This window comes from Phalacrocorax aristotelis, chromosome 10 (genome assembly GCF_949628215.1).
Source record: "Phalacrocorax aristotelis chromosome 10, bGulAri2.1, whole genome shotgun sequence".
Taxonomy (NCBI): Eukaryota; Metazoa; Chordata; class Aves; order Suliformes; family Phalacrocoracidae; genus Phalacrocorax; species Phalacrocorax aristotelis.
The window spans coordinates 17,301,827-17,319,777 of NC_134285.1; the positions used below are offsets into that span (position 1 = coordinate 17,301,827).

A 17,951-nucleotide genomic window follows, 5' to 3' on the forward strand; every position below is an offset into this window, starting at 1 on the left:
GGCGTGGCCTCTCCCGGAAGCGCCGCCATCTTGCGGAGCCGGCCTGAGGCGGCGCAGGGAGGCGAGCGGGGCGCGGCAGATCCCCGGGGGCAGGTGAGGGCGGTGGCCGCCAGGAGGAGCTCGGGCAGGGCAGGGCAGGGCAGGGCAGGGCAGGGCAGGACCGGACCGGACCGGACCGGACCGGACCCGAGCCGAGCCCACCGAGAGCGCCATCCGCCTCGCGCAGGTAACGGCTCGCAACCGCCGCCGCCTCCTCTTCCTTCTACTCCCCGGATTCCCGCCCTGAGGCTACTCGTGTCGGGTCGCGGTGGCAGCCCCGGCGGCGGGTGCCTCTCCCCACACCCCACCCACGGCGCGGAGGGGCCGGGGCCTGCGGGGGCAGCCGCGGCCCTGTGCACGCAGCCCCGGGGCCGGTTGCCGCCCCGCCGGGAGCCGCTCCCCTCCCCGCCGCGGGGCCCGGAACCGGAGGCCGCCGGTTGTGGTATCTGATGCGGGTGTTGACAGCGGCTGGGGCGGCGGGAGGCGCTGCAGGTGCGAGCGCAGCCCGCGGTGGCGTCGCCATTTGGGCCGGGGGGAAGGGCCCTTGGGGCTGGGGAGCGGCTCCCCGGGCCTCCTCCCCGGGCCCGACGGCTGAAGCGGCGCGGAGGGGCCCGGGACTCGTCCCGGGAACCGGGGCCGCGGCTGCTGCTGTCCGGGCGCGGCGGGAGTCTGCCTGCTGGCGTAACTGGGGTGCGAGGGGACAGAGGCAAGCCGGGTGTGAGGATTTGTGGTCTCAGTGTGAGAAAGCGTGACGGACGAAATAGGAAGAGAAATACAAAACCCACAAGAGACTAAACACAAAATGAACGTTAAATACATGAAGAAGCACGAAATGTTGATACCAGCACAAGATTTTTATAGGACTAGTTACGAGCAGGAAGTTGAGAGCCAGCATTATAATAACGTGTGCAACCTTCTCTCCTTTAAATTCCAGAGGAATCGTGGCCCAGACATTTTCATCTTTACGGCACAGGCATTCACTTCTGCCAGAAGTTGTCAGGGAGCATTTTTCAGATGTTATGTCTTGCTCATATTGTTGTACTGCTTGGCTGTGGTCACTGGGTGTGTTTTATGGAGAGCTTACTTGGTTTGGAAAAATGTTTGGTGGGGATTTACATCTTGAAATACGCTTTGCTTCTGGTCTACAGGAGCTTAGGCTTTCTGAGTATGTTGAAGTTTTGGGTTTGGTTTCTTTTTTTATTATTATTTTGTGCCTGTCTGTCCTTCCAGCCTTACTCTTTGAACCAGTGATCACAATAATTGCTCAATTATCTCTTGGTGCCTTTAGCTGTCTTCTCTGTTGCTTTTCTATAGATTACTTCATCAGATTTTACTGCACAGACTTGGCATTGCATGTCAGTAATAAACCCATCACAGTTTTTTTTCTTCCCCTGAGCTATGTTCTTGGGAGCTCTGCATAACAGAAGATTCTGTGCTTCCAAGAGTTGTGTCTGGACCCAAGTCTTTAAGAGGCAGCTTTGTTGGAAATACTACTGCTGTGGAGGATGTTTAAAAATGCTACTTACATCTTTACACTGTGATAGAAAACGTTAAGGTGGGTGCAGCTTGTATCCTGCAACTTAGTATGTTCGGTTGCATTCCTGGTAATGAAGAGTCCCCTGGGCAGGAACACAATTCTTATATCTGCTCGGGGACCTGGGTGCAGATGTATATACCAGTAAAACACTTATTTAGGGATTTTAAAATATAATGATGTAAATGATTTTTTTTTTAAGGTTCTTACCGTTCTCTTCCAGCCTGTACGCACTTTCAAAATTACTGTTGAAATTTATTCTGGGAAGGTATATGCTGTTTTGTGGGTTGGGTTCACCCTTTCTCAATGATCACTCTTGGATGGCTGTGTTTCACCTTTCTCTGTCAAAGTTTGTGATGTTACATTAGAGATAAATCAGTCGCAGACACTGCCTCCTTAGTTATGTGCTTGCCCTTATGTATCTGCTGCTTTTTTTTTACTTGAAACAAAATAATAGATGCAGGCTTAGGAAACTGTGTTGACATGTGAAAGAAAGCAGGAGCACAGCACCTGTAAAAAAGTAGATGATTGAAAAGTGACTGTCATAAAGTCATGAACACTAAAACATGAAGATTTGTGTGTTAGGTAGTTTTGTTCTGAAAGTATATAGTTTACAGTAATGAGAACTTACCTGTCTTACAATGGGAGATATGGTAAAGAACTGCACAGTGGTACTTAATACTGTATCCTCCATTCTGCTAGTCCTTCAAAACTAGATGCACATATAAGATTATCATTACATGGTGGGGGGAAGTTGTCTTTAACTTTTATTTCTTCTGCTATGAGTAGGGATTCTGAAGACATGCTACCTGGCGCTACTCTTCTAAAGGGAAAAAGCAAGGAAGGTGACTGTATAATAGATATGCAATAACTGTAGATTTCACCCATAGTAAATCCATAATTTATAAGGTCACTTGCAGGTAACCTTTACAACAATTGAAGAAATATTAGATGAAACACAAGTTATGGTGCTCTGACATGAGAAAAGTATTTATAATATTGTGTAACTTTTATTTTGAAATGACTGCAAACAATATTATGCTGAATTAGTTGAATTTCATAAAATATGTTTATGCAGTTCTTAAGTATTTAGACTCACATTGAGTTAAGTAAAATACTACCTATAATCCAGTCTCTAACTGAACTTGGTAAGAAACTTTGTTTTGAGCAGGGGGTTCCATAACTTTCTTGTATCTTTTTCTGAAATGTGGTTATTGATTTTCAGTTACTGTGTTTCTTAATTTCATCTGTTCACCTTTTGGATCTTCTGCTGCAAATATCTTCAGAGGGCCTGCTCTAATTTTTTCTTTAGTGCTTTTTTTTAGGCTAGGTGGGAAGTGATACAAATTCTCCTTGGTTTTGAGATTTCCGTATTATTAGTATCTAACTCAAGTATCTAAGAACCCCCCACTGTTCTGGCTATTAAAGTAGAGGCTCTCACTCAGCAACATGTCCGTGAGGCAGCCCAGTTTTCCAAGTCATAATGTGAGTTTTGCTACTGAAACAGCAGCAAGTCCAACAGATTCAGATATATATTTCTGCATTCTTATTTATCAGTGTTATCATGAATGTCTTAAATGTTTTCTTTCAGTCTAGGCATGTTTGGTATTACTTCTTGACCTTTAATGTACTGTTCCCCAAGACTATGTGCAGAGTTATGCATTGCCTTGGTAACTGCCTTCAGGCAAGAAGGTATCATTTTTATCCATTGATCAGTTATTTGTCAGGGGAAAAAAAAAAGTATAAATTAAAGCAGTATAAAATACTTTGGGGTTTATTAGAATGGGAGTTGTAAATTAAGAAAAGTTATCTAGGCCCTTTAATCAGTATTTCTTGTGAAGTATTGCAACACAGAATCTTGAGTTGTGATCCTGTTACAAGATTTCTTGAGGCAAGAGAGATTATCTTCACTGGAAAAAAGTAACCAATAGTTTTATTGTCCTTCCTCCTGTCATTAGAGATGCCAGTGTTGTACCAAAAAAATGCAAGATACCACCTTTTCTGTTGTTGCCGTCTACGCCTACTTTAGGTTGTCCTGCCAAGTCACTGTGTTTGGGGCATAACAGGGAAAAGAGAGAGCTTTAGCATTCACATTTTCAAGAGATTTCCCAAACATCAGTGGGAGATTCACCTGATGGGAGATTCAAGCATGTAAAGCTAAAATATGCATTAGGTCAAAGCAGGAAATTTGGATAGAGATAGGGTCAAAATGTAAACTGCTTTAAAACTCTCATGCAAATTAGTCTGCAAAGGCTGTGCTGTAAGGACCAATAGCTCACAAGGTTGAACTGTGATAGGCAGAGCAGGCTTATTTGTTTGACAGCAATATAGTAGGGCACAGTTGTTGTCCCAGGTAAAGGAAGTCTTCTTTCTGGCATCTGGAGTAGCAAAAACTTCCAGCCATCTTAGCCTTGTGCATTTTAGAAGAAAAGGCATTGTTGCTAACTGAATTCAGTTCAGTGAGCAGCTAGATAGCTGAACAGAAGTGTTCAGTAGTTTTCAACTCTTAGTGAAGGATTTCAGTTTAGGTGATGCAGTTTGTGGCACAGGTATATGCACGTGGAATCAACTATGGAATCAACTTCCAATAAGCTGTCTTCTCTGTCCCATGTATGCATATTGCCCTTCTGTCTTCAGTATTCTCAGTATCTCATGGTCTTTTTTGTTTGTTTGTTTTTAGAAAAGATGCTGGTTTACTGTCTGCTCTGTTACAGGCAGAGTACTAGTGGCAAACTGACAAACTGCAAGTTTTGGTTAAGAGTCTGTGCCAATTAGAGTAGATTTAGATTCAACAGTTGGTTTGCAAGGGTCAAGTTCCAGGTAGACTAAGATTATATAAACTGGGCTTAAAATCATATCTCTCTGGGATTTTCACATCGAACTTGGAATAACTGGTTTAGATATTGCTGAAATTCAGGTACATGAGCAGGCACTTTGGGTTCTTTGTCCTTTTCAGCAGCATACTTTAAGGAGATCTTGAATGAGCATGTGGATAAGAGGATGAGTGTTTGTTGAGTATCCATTGTCATGCTGGTACAATATCAGGAGGGCTTTCCTTTGCAGACAAGTGGTTGGGTTTGGTGTTTTGTTTTTTATGGTTGCATACCTGTGTTCTCTCAGAACTGGATTCTGTCCCAGTTCTCATAAGAACTCGGGTGAAGTTCTGTGATGTCTTACATTGTTTTTACTTGAAATTAATTTGAGTTTTTCAGGGTATTGGCTGGTTTGTTTTTTTTTTTTTTTACCTCCATCAATATTGTTCTTTCTGGTAGCTTTCCTATCTGCATACCATAACTTTCACAAAAATAATTTAGTTCTTATCCACTAGATTTCAGTACTTCACATGTCAAAGTAAAACTACTGCTCTCCAAACATCTTATCATTTGAAGTTCAAGTTTTCACTGAATCCAGGAATATTCTATGCTTTTTTTGCATGAAACTACGGAGTTCCAAAGATATTCCAACATATGCATGATATCCAGAAATCCTCCAAAATCTGTTGAAAAGGGAACATTCATGTCCATTTTTTTTCAAAGCAGAGGAGATAGTTATTTATGAAGTCTGTAATTCACGGGAAGTATTTAGCGATATCCAAGTCCACATACAAAAATGGTAGCATCTTCTTTAATTTACTGTATGTAGAGATTTGCAGGATGGGCACTAGGCATCTTAATATCTCTGCAAAATTTTACAAAATAGAGCTTTGATAAATGATTCTTTGGAAGGCAGTGAAATATTGGTCTTCTGGGAAGAGAGAATATATTTTGAATGTCATGTCTAGCCATTGCATTTCCTGTAGGCACAACACAATGTAAAAGTAATTATTCTCTAATTTATAGTCTTAGATTCCTAAGCAGAGCACTGTCTCAAAATCTTTCTGCCAACTTGTTACTTCTGTTCCAAAAATTCCTGTTTTCCATTTAAACTTCTACATTAAAAAACACATCTTGATGACAGGTCAACTTAGCAAAAAAATGTCATTTCTTCTGGTTTTGTTGTCTTGCCTGTCATTGTGTTGTGATGGTATAGTGTCCAGCACAATTTATGAGGGAAGCAGTGAGAATCCTTGTGCAGTCGTAAGTTATATTAGAATTTACCATTGAAAATTATCAATATGCAAACTCTTGGGGGGGGAGGGTTGTATATTTACTTCTCTAAAGCACAGTTTTGACTGTGACTGCTCAGAAATCTGTGATCATATGATTGGTGACTTAGGAAAAGATAAGTGAGAATATCCTGATAATTATGGAGTAAAGCCACCCATATTACATTTTGGATTGTACATTCAGTGCCAGAATTTGATCACTATCAAAGACTGTAGGTGGTACTGCCTATAGTTTACACTGTGGAAGCTGCTATGACACTGATTCTCTGCTGCAGAATTTGCTTTGGAATTTCTTTGGATTTTTAAGTATTTTTCACTTAATTCAAGACTAAATCTAATAGGCGTTTCATGACTGCTTTCAGGGGAATGGAGCTAGGACATGTATTCTTGATCCTTCTTATGAGGAAGGTAATTCAGGATATGCTTAGGCATACAGCTAATTCTGAGCAAACCAGCATCTTCCTATATTTGCAGGGGGCCTAAACCGTAATCTCAGTCCTGAGAAATTTGAAAAAATCGAGATTGTTGGTTTAAATACTAGCATTTTTATATCTACTTGCAAGTCACGTTAATAGAACTATGTGACTAGTGCACTTCTAGTTCTGAATTGGTTACCACATTCCTCTTACAGCTGAAAGTTGCAACTTCCACTTATTTGTGTAAGAGAACTTTTCTACAAACTTCTGTGAGATAGTTCTCTATCGCCATATAAATGTGGGATACACTAAGTATAAGAAGTAGGCAGAAGCATAGGGTGATAAACTGATCTTATGAAAAATTATACTTTTGTATATAAATGAAACTGCTTTTGAGTTTGCAGACTGTCATACCTGTGTACTAAAAAAGTCAGGACTGTGACACTTTTTCTTCTTCGAATACCTAGAGATTCAGGTTCTTGGTTACACTGATTTTATTCTCTTTCCAGGCCAGAACATAAAAAGGGGGAAGGAGGGGATGCTGCATAGAGGTAGATTTCTTCTGTTTTTAAGGAGAATTGAAACAAAGTTCAGTTTGTGTTTAAACACTGGTATTAAAGGACTGCTGGGAAAGCAGACGTGATATGGCAGGTCACCATAGTAGTTTGTGTCAACCAGTGGGCTTGCTGGTTTAGGGAAATACTTAAAAACGGAGAAGGGTTTAAATAGATTGCTATAATTCAGTTTGGGGGGGATATCAAACAAAGAGCTTAGTGTGTGGATGTGTGCTCCAAAAGCCACAAGGAAGACCTGGCCAGTCCGGTAGTTCTTGAAATGCTGGTGGATATGGGGATTCCCTAGAAGGGAGACTCTTGTCTTGTCTCCGAGTTGCTGCCCAGATTCTGTTGGATGAAGAGGGTTGGACATTTCATTATTAAGGTGTACTCAAGCAAAATGGACTTGGAAACCATTTCAAAATAGTAACTCCTCCTTTAAGTCTGTAGACTTTAATTGTTTTCTTCCCGTGCCCAGTGCTACAGTGAAGGGGTGTGTGTGTAAAGGAACTTGTCTTAGCAGTGGTCTCTTTCAGAGACCATGTATGGGTAACACAGTTTGGCTGGTTTGGCTCCCTGCTCCTCCCTCTCGGAGAGCTGAGCAGAATCTCTTCTGCTGAAACTGTTGTTCCACTTTCTGCTTTCTATATTTGTACAGCAGCAGCACGCTAGCTAACTAGGCAGTGTGGCTGGCCTTGTGTGCATTCGGCATTTGCTGAGCAGAATTGAGAGCCAGGGCTTACAGTCTCTGTCTTTACGTCCATCTGTCTGTCTGTCTCTGGGAAGGACTGGCGTTCCAAGTGAAAGGTGATCTGTTTGTGGATTTCTTTTTTTGTAAAATGCAGTTTATCTGAGTTGGGAGTCTAGGGACCGGGAGTGGAGGAGTGAAGGCAGTTGTCTTGCAAGGAGAGTATGTAGTGGGTGGCAGTGGCATCAGAAAGATATGGTTTAAACCTCCAGAAGAGCTGCTCTTTTGTGGGATGAAGGCTTTAATGTCCCTGCCAGCTTTGGGGAGTGATTAGCCAGGGCCTTTAGCTTGCTATAAAAGGTCTGTTGTCATTGTCTGCTGTGAAGATTAATGAAAACTAGATCCTGTCCTGGAAGAACTGAGTGCTGTCTTTGCTTATTATGGGCAAGGGAGATTAATGAGGAGCTAGACCCTGGCCAGCCTAGTTTGGAAGAAGGAGTTGGTGCTAAGGGTTGTGGTTGTAGGAAATACCTTGTTAGGAAGTGCTGGAAACTTGTAACTGGGATTTCCCTGGATGTTCATTTGCATAAACTTTGTATTAAGGCCCTGCATACATTGGGATGACTATTCACAATTGCTTTTCTTAAGTAGTAGATCAGGTGAACAAATAGTGCAGGAACCCTGTTAGCTGCTGACAGCATAGTAAACTGTTGATATGATGTTCTTTGAGTAGCAGAAAGGTGCTCAAAACAGTGGCAGCAACTGGATCCACCATTAACATTGGCAATACATTTTTTGAGGGAGAAAGAGGGAAATAGGTGATAGGGTTCTTTTTCTGTCTTTTAGGGGATGCTGTCCACTTAAAATTCTGTTGCCTTTTGAGTATCTATACCAATAAGCATCAGGCCTTTTGTTTCTGGACTTTGAGTGAGGAAAACATTGTTTCACTTGTGAAACAGAAGGCAGCATCTTGCTCAAGATGCTCATTCCACATTCCACAAACTCAGTCTGAATTATTTTTCTTCCCTACCACTGCAGTGTCTTCAGTGTATTTCCTCTTGAGAAATCTGTGTGTGTCTCGCACTTGGAAGAAGTGAATTTTGGAGGCAAATGGGGGGATCTCAGCTGCCCAGTGGTGTCTGAATTGCACTGTGCCTGCAGACAGAGAACTGGGAGTGATGTGTGACAGAGGGTCATCTCATTCTTGAACTGCCTGAACTCAAGCAATTTTGTTGTGTGGCTGTTTTCTGATCATTCTTTGTGTAACTGGGACACACTGCTGTAGTTGTTCCATCTTCATATGGAAAACCTATGGAATTTGTTGTAAATATGCAGCTTCTGGGACACTGAGTGTTAAGGTTGTTGTCTTAAGTTCCCTGATCTGTTTCCCAATTCTCACATCCTCCTAAAGCCCTCTGCCTGCCTTTCTCCCCATTTTTCCACTTCCTGACTCCCCAGTTGACATTCTTTCATTTATACTAGCCAGAGCTAGTGGCAGAAGTGGCAAAAACATAATTTAAACTGTTTGAGTTTACAATATCAATTAAAAGCAAATCTTGGTACTGTTTGATGACAGTGACCAGGATCGTACAATTCCTCTAATTTAAAGTGTTTTCTGGTAGCATGCTTATTTTTTGCTTGTAGTCTTGTAGCAGCAATATGATTATGCAGTTTCAAAGGCCTCTTGGAAGTACAATATTTTTTAATGCAATAGTGTTCATTCTGTGAAAGATGTCATGATAAATGAGTACAACACTGACGTCCACAAGTGCATTGAGTAGATGGACGATAAAGCCAGGCTGTAGAATGGCATTAGGGGATTTCGATCTTCCATTTTATAAGAATCTTCTTAAAGCAATATGTAAGAAAGTTACATTGTTCAGAGCTAAGTTAAGCTGTCAGCTTTTGTTTCTTGGAAGGCAGGTGCTTTGACCTATGTAGTAAATTAGTCTTGCACCTATTTCCACAAGTGCAAAAAGGGTGACTTAGCGCTCTGCCTATTTCCAGGAGTTCAAGTGGTTCGTATAGCAAAATATAATGCTTTAGATATATAAGGTCAGGAAATTGTATTTGCCATATATACTTTGAGTTTAAGGGAGAATACTCAGTAATTGATTGATTTGAGTTTAAGGGAGAATACCCAGTCTGGATTGACTGCATTATTATCCTGTTTGCAGAAAAGATTTCATCAAGGTTGGAGACAAGTCAGAAATCAAATTTTGTCTGACATCCTTTGAAGGTCCTGAATTCCACAGGGAGAGGTTCTTTTCAATTTTTCTTCTTACTTTACTGGTTTTATTCTTTATTAAGAGATTTTCTTTTTTTAATGTCATAATCATGCCGTTTAATAAAGTTATCTTAAGGATGGACATGTGGGAAGATCATGGGAATTTGGAATTAAGTCCAGTGTTCATCTGAAGTTAGTTAGCTTTTCAACAGCAGTTTTAAGTTTATTACAGGTGTTAAACTCCAGGAAGAGTAAGAGAAAAGTGAACCTTGAAAAGGATTGTCATGTGATTTTTAAAAAGCCGAATCATAGTTTAATCAAGAATAGGAGTGACATGTCTTTAAATACTGGAGGCAGACCACTGACAAAGAATGGGGACAGTAAAGGTGATTATATGGAAGAACATGCACACACTTCTTACAAGTGTAGTGTTTTCTTAACTGAAGTAGCGGAAGCCTTATTTGTCACTTGGGGCCTTTAAAAAGGATTAATTGGTAGAGAATTAGTTATGTGAAATTCAGCACCTAAATCTGATGAGGTAGTTCCATGAGTAATTCGAATGCGCATATGCCTGTGTTGCTCTCAGAGAGGCCTCTTCCATCTTTCATGCATTTCCCCTTTCCTTTTTGCTGCCAACAGCATCTGGGTAGTTGTGCAGTGAACTGAATCAGGGTTAATAGTAACATGTCTGGGTTAAAACTATTATTTTCGTGTTGTTGGTAGGTTAGATCACACCTGTATAATTTCCTTTCTCAGGCTTGTTATGCAGTGGTGGGGATGGATAGCTGGTGAAGAAAGAGTTGGGCTCTATTCTTTTGGCAAGAGCATCAGCTTAAACAATCTACAGTAGGGATATCTTGATCTCTTCCTTTGTATTTCTGCCTGATTTCTGTCTAATCTTTATGGATAGATTATATCCAGTCTTCTTTAGTAATATAGCCCCCCAAAATGAAGTAAAAGTTGTTTGCGTGTGTTACCTACTGTGGCACGTGGTACTAAATGTTATCGTAACCTATTACTTTATGAGTGCTGTATTTGGTACATGCTGCTTTTGGTGCTGTACAGAGAGGCCTGCTGTTTGTTTGGGAAGAAGTTGGTGAACTTTCCTGATGTGACGACAGCAAGAAGATAACGTGCCACGTAGACTGTTACATGTGAGGTTTTGATTCAGGAAGTACAAGGTACCTCCAGAATCTAGACATGAGGTATAGAGACCCTGAGAATCTGGCAAGATACCCAAGAGGATTTTATGTTTGAGTCTGCATGCAGCCAAAACTGTATTTATAGCACTTCTTTTTGTCATAAAGTTTCTGGAGTTTCCTCCTGCTAGCAGTGGAAACCAGCTCATGTCATATTGTGCCTTCCAGGAAAAGTGAATGGAAAGAATTGATGGAGAAGTGTGTAAGTGAAGAATGTCTGCAAATACGTGCAAAGAACTATAAGCAAGTACTGAGCCTCTCTGGTTCTTGGCAAAGTGCATTGACACTCTTGATCTTTCCCACCCAGCTAAAGGCTAAGATCAGGTGACAGATTGAGCCTCGTACAGCAGAGAGGGTTTCTGGAGCCTTGGGAAGAGAGAGGAGCAAGAGAAGCTGCACTGCCAAAAGAGTCAGTGAGCATTAATCACCGCAGCCAAGCAGCCTGGAGGGGGATGTTTCAGAGTCACAAAATGGGCCATGAGGGTAGTTTGTGGAGTAAAGGGCTGCTGATACCAGTAGGAAAGACATTCTATTAGTCATCTTCAGATGTTTGTAATTAAAAATGAAAGTTAGGCTTTTTCAAACACAAAAAGGTTCATCTTAAGTGCGGCATTGCATTTGTGAATGGTATTCAGACAAGAATAATGCCTCAGGGTGCTGCATGTGTTTATGCAGTGATGTGTTTTCAGTAAGTATTAGGTTGTAAATTAATGCAGAATTTTTTTCTTTTTTTAATATTTTATTTACAGTGGTTTGTATGCTTCAGATATTATAAAGATATTGAAGAGGGGGTAAATATTGCAAAAAAGAAACCAAAATATGTAGGATGATGCTGCAAATGTGACAAATGAGATCGTTTGTCTACCTTCGGAGACCTTGAGTAGAAGCTTAATAAGAACTGCTTTGCAGTAAAATGGTTAGATTTTGTTTCGTTTAGATTTTTGAACAAAAGTCAGGACATTCCTAAGTTAATGTTCCCATAGCAACACCAGTGTTTGCCTCTGAAGAAAGAGGAAAAAATACAAAATATTTTTAAAGCTTCAGCTCTATACACCCAATATTAAATCTCTTGAAGTGTTAATGAAAATTATTTGCTGTTGAAAGTGATTTGAATCAAGAGCCATTCCTTAAAATAGAGCATTGACTCCATTTCTTTGCAGAAATAGATGAGTGTAATTTGAGACTTATATCCTTTTACTTCTGCAAAGGATTTGACCATGTGCTATTACAGGGAAAGAAAAATATTGAGCACATTTTTGTACTCTTTGGATTGCAGGCATGGCAATGGCAGATTCTGCATGGTAGAGTTCATGGCAAGTATTGGTCTAATAAGTCAAGCAAGAGACACATACAAGCTTAAGGTAACTCAACCTTTCTTAGTTGTGCTTTTTCAAAATAAAATATAAATGTTTATTCTTAAACATTTTGCAAATGCAGAATTTCAAATCTACTCAGAATTTTGAATCCAGTTCAATTCTCATCTTTCAAAATTGGGACACCACAAATTTATTTTCCCTCTGAAGCTGGTAGTAGGTGCTGGAAATGGTCATGGGTACTGTATCCTCTTTTAGTATTTTAGGTGCAGTAGTACAGAATAACGATTGCATTTGAGGGTCTTTGTAGGGAGACCTGCAGCACGTCATCTTTGTTTGGATTTGAATCTGTTCTTTGGTGCAATCAAAAGAAAGTAGTGTGTAAGTACCTTGATACCATTATAAAATACTTACTTTAATGCAGGGCTATGCAAACTGTGTCCATCTAAACGCTGCACGGGGTGATTTTCCCCATGAGACTTTTTTATCTTGCCTTTAACGATAGGTAAGCGAAAGTGTTAGTATTTGAATGTTGTGGATGAGATGGATGAGGTTGTTAAAGTTCAGCTAGTGTTGCTGATTCTAGAAGTAGACTTAGTGGTTAAACTGAGAATACTGTTTGTTCACTACATCTCAATCTTTTACCCAAAAGAAGACGTAAAACTCTGGCTGCATTTGATAGATCTTCCTGTGGCATGTGCAGTATCCGTGAAGCAAAACATGAATTTGCATTTTCTGAATATTTTGGATCCTTGTTCAGAAAGTAAATAATGTGTTGGTGTGTACCTTATGCATTTTCAAGTCTTGATATTTTGAGAGTCCCTTAATGCCATAATCTGGAAGGATATAGCAAGCTTCGATCTTTTGTTGGTGAGATTCTTTGGTTTTTGTTAACAGGCGAGTGTTTTGTGGAAACTTTTTTTATGAAGTTGTTTACTAGATTTTTAGCTGAGATGCAGCTGTAACAATGTGATGATACTCTGACTCCTACTGAATACATTCTGTCACTAGTTCTCAAAATATCTTTTCACAAAGGAAACAAATAAGATTATAATACTGTACAAATGGAATCTCTTAGGACCATGAAGTGACTCGTCCAATGCTATTCAGTCCCATAGTTATGAATAGAACTCGTGTCTTCTAAGCCCCAGTCTCCTGCTTTCAGCAGGAGACCATAGGATTGTTTTGCATCCTCAAAGTGTGTGTCTTGACACTTTCATTGTGGGTTGTAAGACTAATGATGGATCTTGGGAATGTTTAAGCTGTAGTTGCTGACTGGGCATAGAACAGGCATTGCAGGTATAGTCTACATCCCAGATACTAAGTATTTTATGTTGTTCTGGTTACAGTAACTTGAAGCATGCCATTTGAAATGGTTTCCCCTCTCTTTTTTTTTTTTTTTCTTAATCTGCAGTGGTCCCAAAATGTGCACCTCTTTTATTCCTCATTCTCTTCTTCCTATTATATCTGAAGTTGAACAAACTTACACTCTGAGAGTCAAACATACTGCCATGAGTAATTCAGCTGGTCTGCTTACTAACTGTACAGATTGTCTGCTAACCCGTATGAACATGAGTACTTGTGCTGGCAACACTGAGGGGAAAAAAGTGAGCAGGCGCAGTGACTATGAGGTATTGCCTTGCATTGAGCAAGTAGTTTCTGGTGTTGAGAGGTTGGGTGGTGTAAAGATTGCAGTAAGAGGCAGGCATTTCTCAGATCAGAAAGCATGTATACTTCCTTGGTAATGTTTTGGCACTATAGGAGTTTCTTGTTGCTATCGCTGTTGTCTCACTATCTCATAAATAATGTTTGCTCGAAAATGATGTGCTCTCTGTGGGTTGTGGCCTAAGCTGTACAGCAGTTGAAACTTCATCTGCTTTGTATAGGCCTCTCTATTCGTAATCTGATTTATCTCATACACTTGCTCTTTTGGTCTCTGACGCATTGTTATCTCCCTCCTGCACTTCCTCCAGAGAAATAGTTATTTTTATATTTCCAAGTTTTTATTATTGGCTATATTGGTGTTTAAAAGTATTTAAATCAGCAGTGAGTCCAGACTAAATGTTGGTTTATGTTAGAGACTGTTGATGCCAGGATATAGCTGAAATTGAGCTATGTGGTTGGTTTTATTTGTTGGCCTGTTTAATTGTCAATGGTAATCTTGACATCCCACAAACATAAATTCCTGGAAAGTGTAATGAGAAATGAGAACTAACTGGTCTAAAAAAGTGCTGACTGACATACTTTCATTGATCAGAATCCCTTAAATGATATCAGTATTCTCTTACAGGTGGTCCCAGGTGCTGGTGAGACTTAAGTTTTACCACTAATTATCAAAGCAGGTTCACTAGATTTATTGGGCTCGTACCCATTGTCTAGTACTCAGTGGCTGGAGCCACTTGTTTTTGTTACCAGCTGCAGTTCTATTTATATTATGTTGCATACCAGAAGTTACAACTGTTTGTTCATCAGCCAGAGTGTATTTTGTCACTCTTGGATCTGGCAGGGCTAAGTGTTAAATCTAAGTGTTAACCCTTTGTTTTTCTACATGGAATTCTCAGGTGGTGTCATAGTTCGCCCAGCTTTGTACAGAAGAAGTTGGAAGTAACATCTGTACTCAGATGCTGCCCTTCAGTTAGGGGGGGGCAACTTCAGGAAAAATGTTCTTTGGAAAAGCTCTGATGAGATGTCCCAGTTTACACCTGCTAAATGTTTTGGTGTCCCCACTAAGAACCTACACTCATGCAACTATTAGAACAGTTCGCTATTGGCATTTGATGCTGGGCTGGGGTGAACCTGCAGTTTGCACAAGAGCTTACTGCCGTGTCAGTTAATTACAGAAATTGTTAATGCTGCAGACATTGCTAGCACCGTGTCAGCTGTAATACCTTGATCTCAGGTATCCAAGTCCCGATTTCTTCTAAGAAGAAATACAGTTGTCAGATTCTTTGGCCTTTGGGCTAGATTTGTCTGATGTATAAACTTGGATAAAGTATTCGGTGTATTTGTGTTCTGCATGCACTTAAATGAACCATACTAAACCAATTTTGTTTTGAGAAACATCTATTACTTCAGAGTATTCTCCCAAGCTTTTTGCAGGTGGTTGTCAAAATTACTGTTTGCTTTTTAAATTTTATGTTGTCTTGGATTTTGCCTTTGATTCAATCAGGTATATATTTTTTCCACAAGTTGATCTTGGGGAGATACTGATTGAAAACGAGAGGAAAATTTTTCACAGTGAGAACAGTCAACCATTGGAATAATCTCCCCAGAGAAGTGGTTGACTCGGCCACATTGGACACTTTCAAGATTCAGCTCGACAGGATGCTGGACCATCTTGTTTAGACTCTGCTCTTCCTAGAAAGGTTGGACTAGATGATCCCTGAGGTCCCTTCCAAACTGTGATTCTGTGTGATTCTGTGAATTTTGAAAATACACATTTCAGATCACAGATCACAGAATCACAGAATGGTAGGGGTGGGAAGGGACAGCTGGAGATCATCTTGCCCAACCCCCCTGCATGAGCAGGCACACCCAGAGCAGGGGGCACAGGAACGCAACCAGGTGGGTTTTGAATGTCTCCAGGGAAGGGACCCCACAGCCTCCCTGGGCAGCCTGTGCCGCTGCTCTGTCACCCTCACAGGAAAGAATTTTTTTCTCATGTTTAGCTGGAACTTCCTGTGTTCCAACTTGTGCCCATTGCCCCTTGTCCTGTCATTGGGCACTACTGAAAAGAGCCTAGTCCCATCATCCTGACACCCACCCTTTAGATATTTATAGGTATTTACGAAATCCCTGCTCAGTCTTCTCTTCTCCGGGCTGAACAAACCCACATCTCTCAGCCTTTCCTCATAAGGGAGATGCTCCAGTCCTCTGATCATCTTGGTAGCTCTCCACTGGATTTGCTCAAGCAGTGATAACTGAGCAAGATAACTGAGTTACGTTTCTCAGGATTCGTGGATTGATTATTTTTTTTTTATTCTTTACTACTATAAGAAAATTATCTTTTGTTGTTGTGTTTAGGATTCTATGTTCCTTTAGAGGGTATAATATTTTGTTAAATCAATTGTAGAAATTAGAACAATGAGTAATTACTATAAAATAGGGATAAAAAATTCTCTAGAGACATCCCCTGGAAAAGAGGGCATGAGTACATGTGATAAATATCCAAGTGTATTACAAGACAAGTTAGAAGAGGATATGGATCACTTATCTACACTTCTCGAAGAATATAGAACAAAGGTTATGAAGGGGCCTGCAAAGCAGTGAAAATGTGGGAACTCAAATGGCCTTGTAGCTACTTGCTGGCAGATGGATGCAGTTATTGGTTTGATACCTATAGATAAGTAAATGGATTTTGATTTTCTGTAAAAAACTGCTAGACAACCAGGAGTGTAGTTCTGCAAAATAACCTAGGAGGAAGCAGGAAAGAAATTCTTAACCAAAACAAAACACCAAAAAAACACAAACCCCAAAGGACTCCTGCCAAAAAAAAACCCTGAAAAAATACTCCAAAGTTTGTATTTAAATATATGCTACCTTGTCTTGTGGGTCAATTACTGAATCTGCAAAAAGAGAAAAAGAGAACCCTTACTATCTCAGTGCCAGTACAGAAATTCTATATGGTTCCTGGGTGATGATTTGCTTAAGACATAGACATAACATTTTTTACTTGTGCTGTTAGTTTTTTGTGTTCCCTAATTCAGAGCTTTTTCATACATTTCCATAACAAGTGATAGGACGAGAGGAAATGGCCTCAAGCTGCGCCAGGGTAAGTTTGGGTTGGATATTAGGAAAAACTTCTTCACCTAAAGGGTTGTCAAACACTGGGACAGGCTGCCCAGGGAGGTGGTTGAGTCTCCGTCCCTGGAGGATTTAAAAGAAGGGTAGACGTGGTGCTTGAGGATATGGTTTAGTGGTGGACTTGGCAGTGATAGGTTAGCGGTTGGACTCGATGATCTTAAGGGTCCTTTCCAACCTTAACTATTGTATGATCTAGGCTATCTTAGATTAGAGTTCCCATCTGCTGGTTCAGTGTCATCTGTTCATGCTGCTGCTGTCAAAATAATGTAATATAGGATTGTAGGTACTGCTGTTGGTAACTCTGCTTCTGTCATAAGAGCCCAAAAGCCAGACAGGTAGGATAAGTCCACTGAACGTTATTAGGACGGTACAAGACCTGTTTTCAGCCATGTCGCATTTGCAGTCCTTTCTTTTGCACTCTGTCGTTTATTCTCTGTATTGCTGAAATGTGCAACTTCATTTCTGAGTCTAATGAGGGTTGTTACCACCTCATGATGACTTCTATTATTAGAAATATGCTTTGTCCTCAGCGTTTTACAAGATGGAATTCATGTTGTAATGGTTGTTATTATCCAATTTTAACTCTGGAGTACTTGATGTCTGGTTTTTTCCTTCTCTTTTAGAGTGAAGACTGGAACGGCTAGAGGGAGGTGCATAGCTGCAGGTATGAATCAACTACAGTTTGAATCCCGCAGTTGTGGATTGGAGCTTCCTTTCAATGGTTTAGAGAGAAGTTTTTTCTACTTTCAATGATGAGAGTGGTCATTTTCCACTGCAGTGAGCAGTGTACCTTGATCTTAAACCCTTTGCAGTTTCCTGCCTTTGTACTATAAAGGGGACTGGGAGTGTTAACAATTTAGGACTACAAGTATGAAGTCAATAGGCTTATTAGGACCGTCTGGAATGTAATAATTTTAGAAACATAACTAACCACAAAGTGGAAATGCACATCTTCATAGTCATTTCTTGACCAGAACAAATCTCAAGTACTCTCTAGTTAATGAAACCCTGAAGATGAGTACTAATGGAACAAGTCCCTTTGGGCTGAGACAGATTTGATTATGTGCAGCAGA

General features: G+C 40.6%; 1 protein-coding gene across 19 annotated transcripts in view; it reads left to right on the forward strand.

Moving 5' to 3' along the window:
* The window catches only part of CELF1 (CUGBP Elav-like family member 1), a 67,514-nt gene that overhangs the window by 305 nt on the left and 49,258 nt on the right, over window positions 1-17,951 (forward strand). For 9 of the 19 annotated variants that reach the window (XM_075105362.1, XM_075105356.1, XM_075105367.1 and 6 more), the window contains exons 1-2: window positions 138-226; window positions 17,502-17,542. The gene's annotated coding sequence lies outside the window, so the exon portion shown is untranslated. Of the gene's footprint in view, window positions 1-27; window positions 227-306; window positions 327-1,497; window positions 1,595-12,048; window positions 12,124-17,501; window positions 17,543-17,951 lie in introns of those variants that run through there. The other 10 variants (XM_075105376.1, XM_075105377.1, XM_075105357.1 and 7 more) reach the window with 9 other exon arrangements.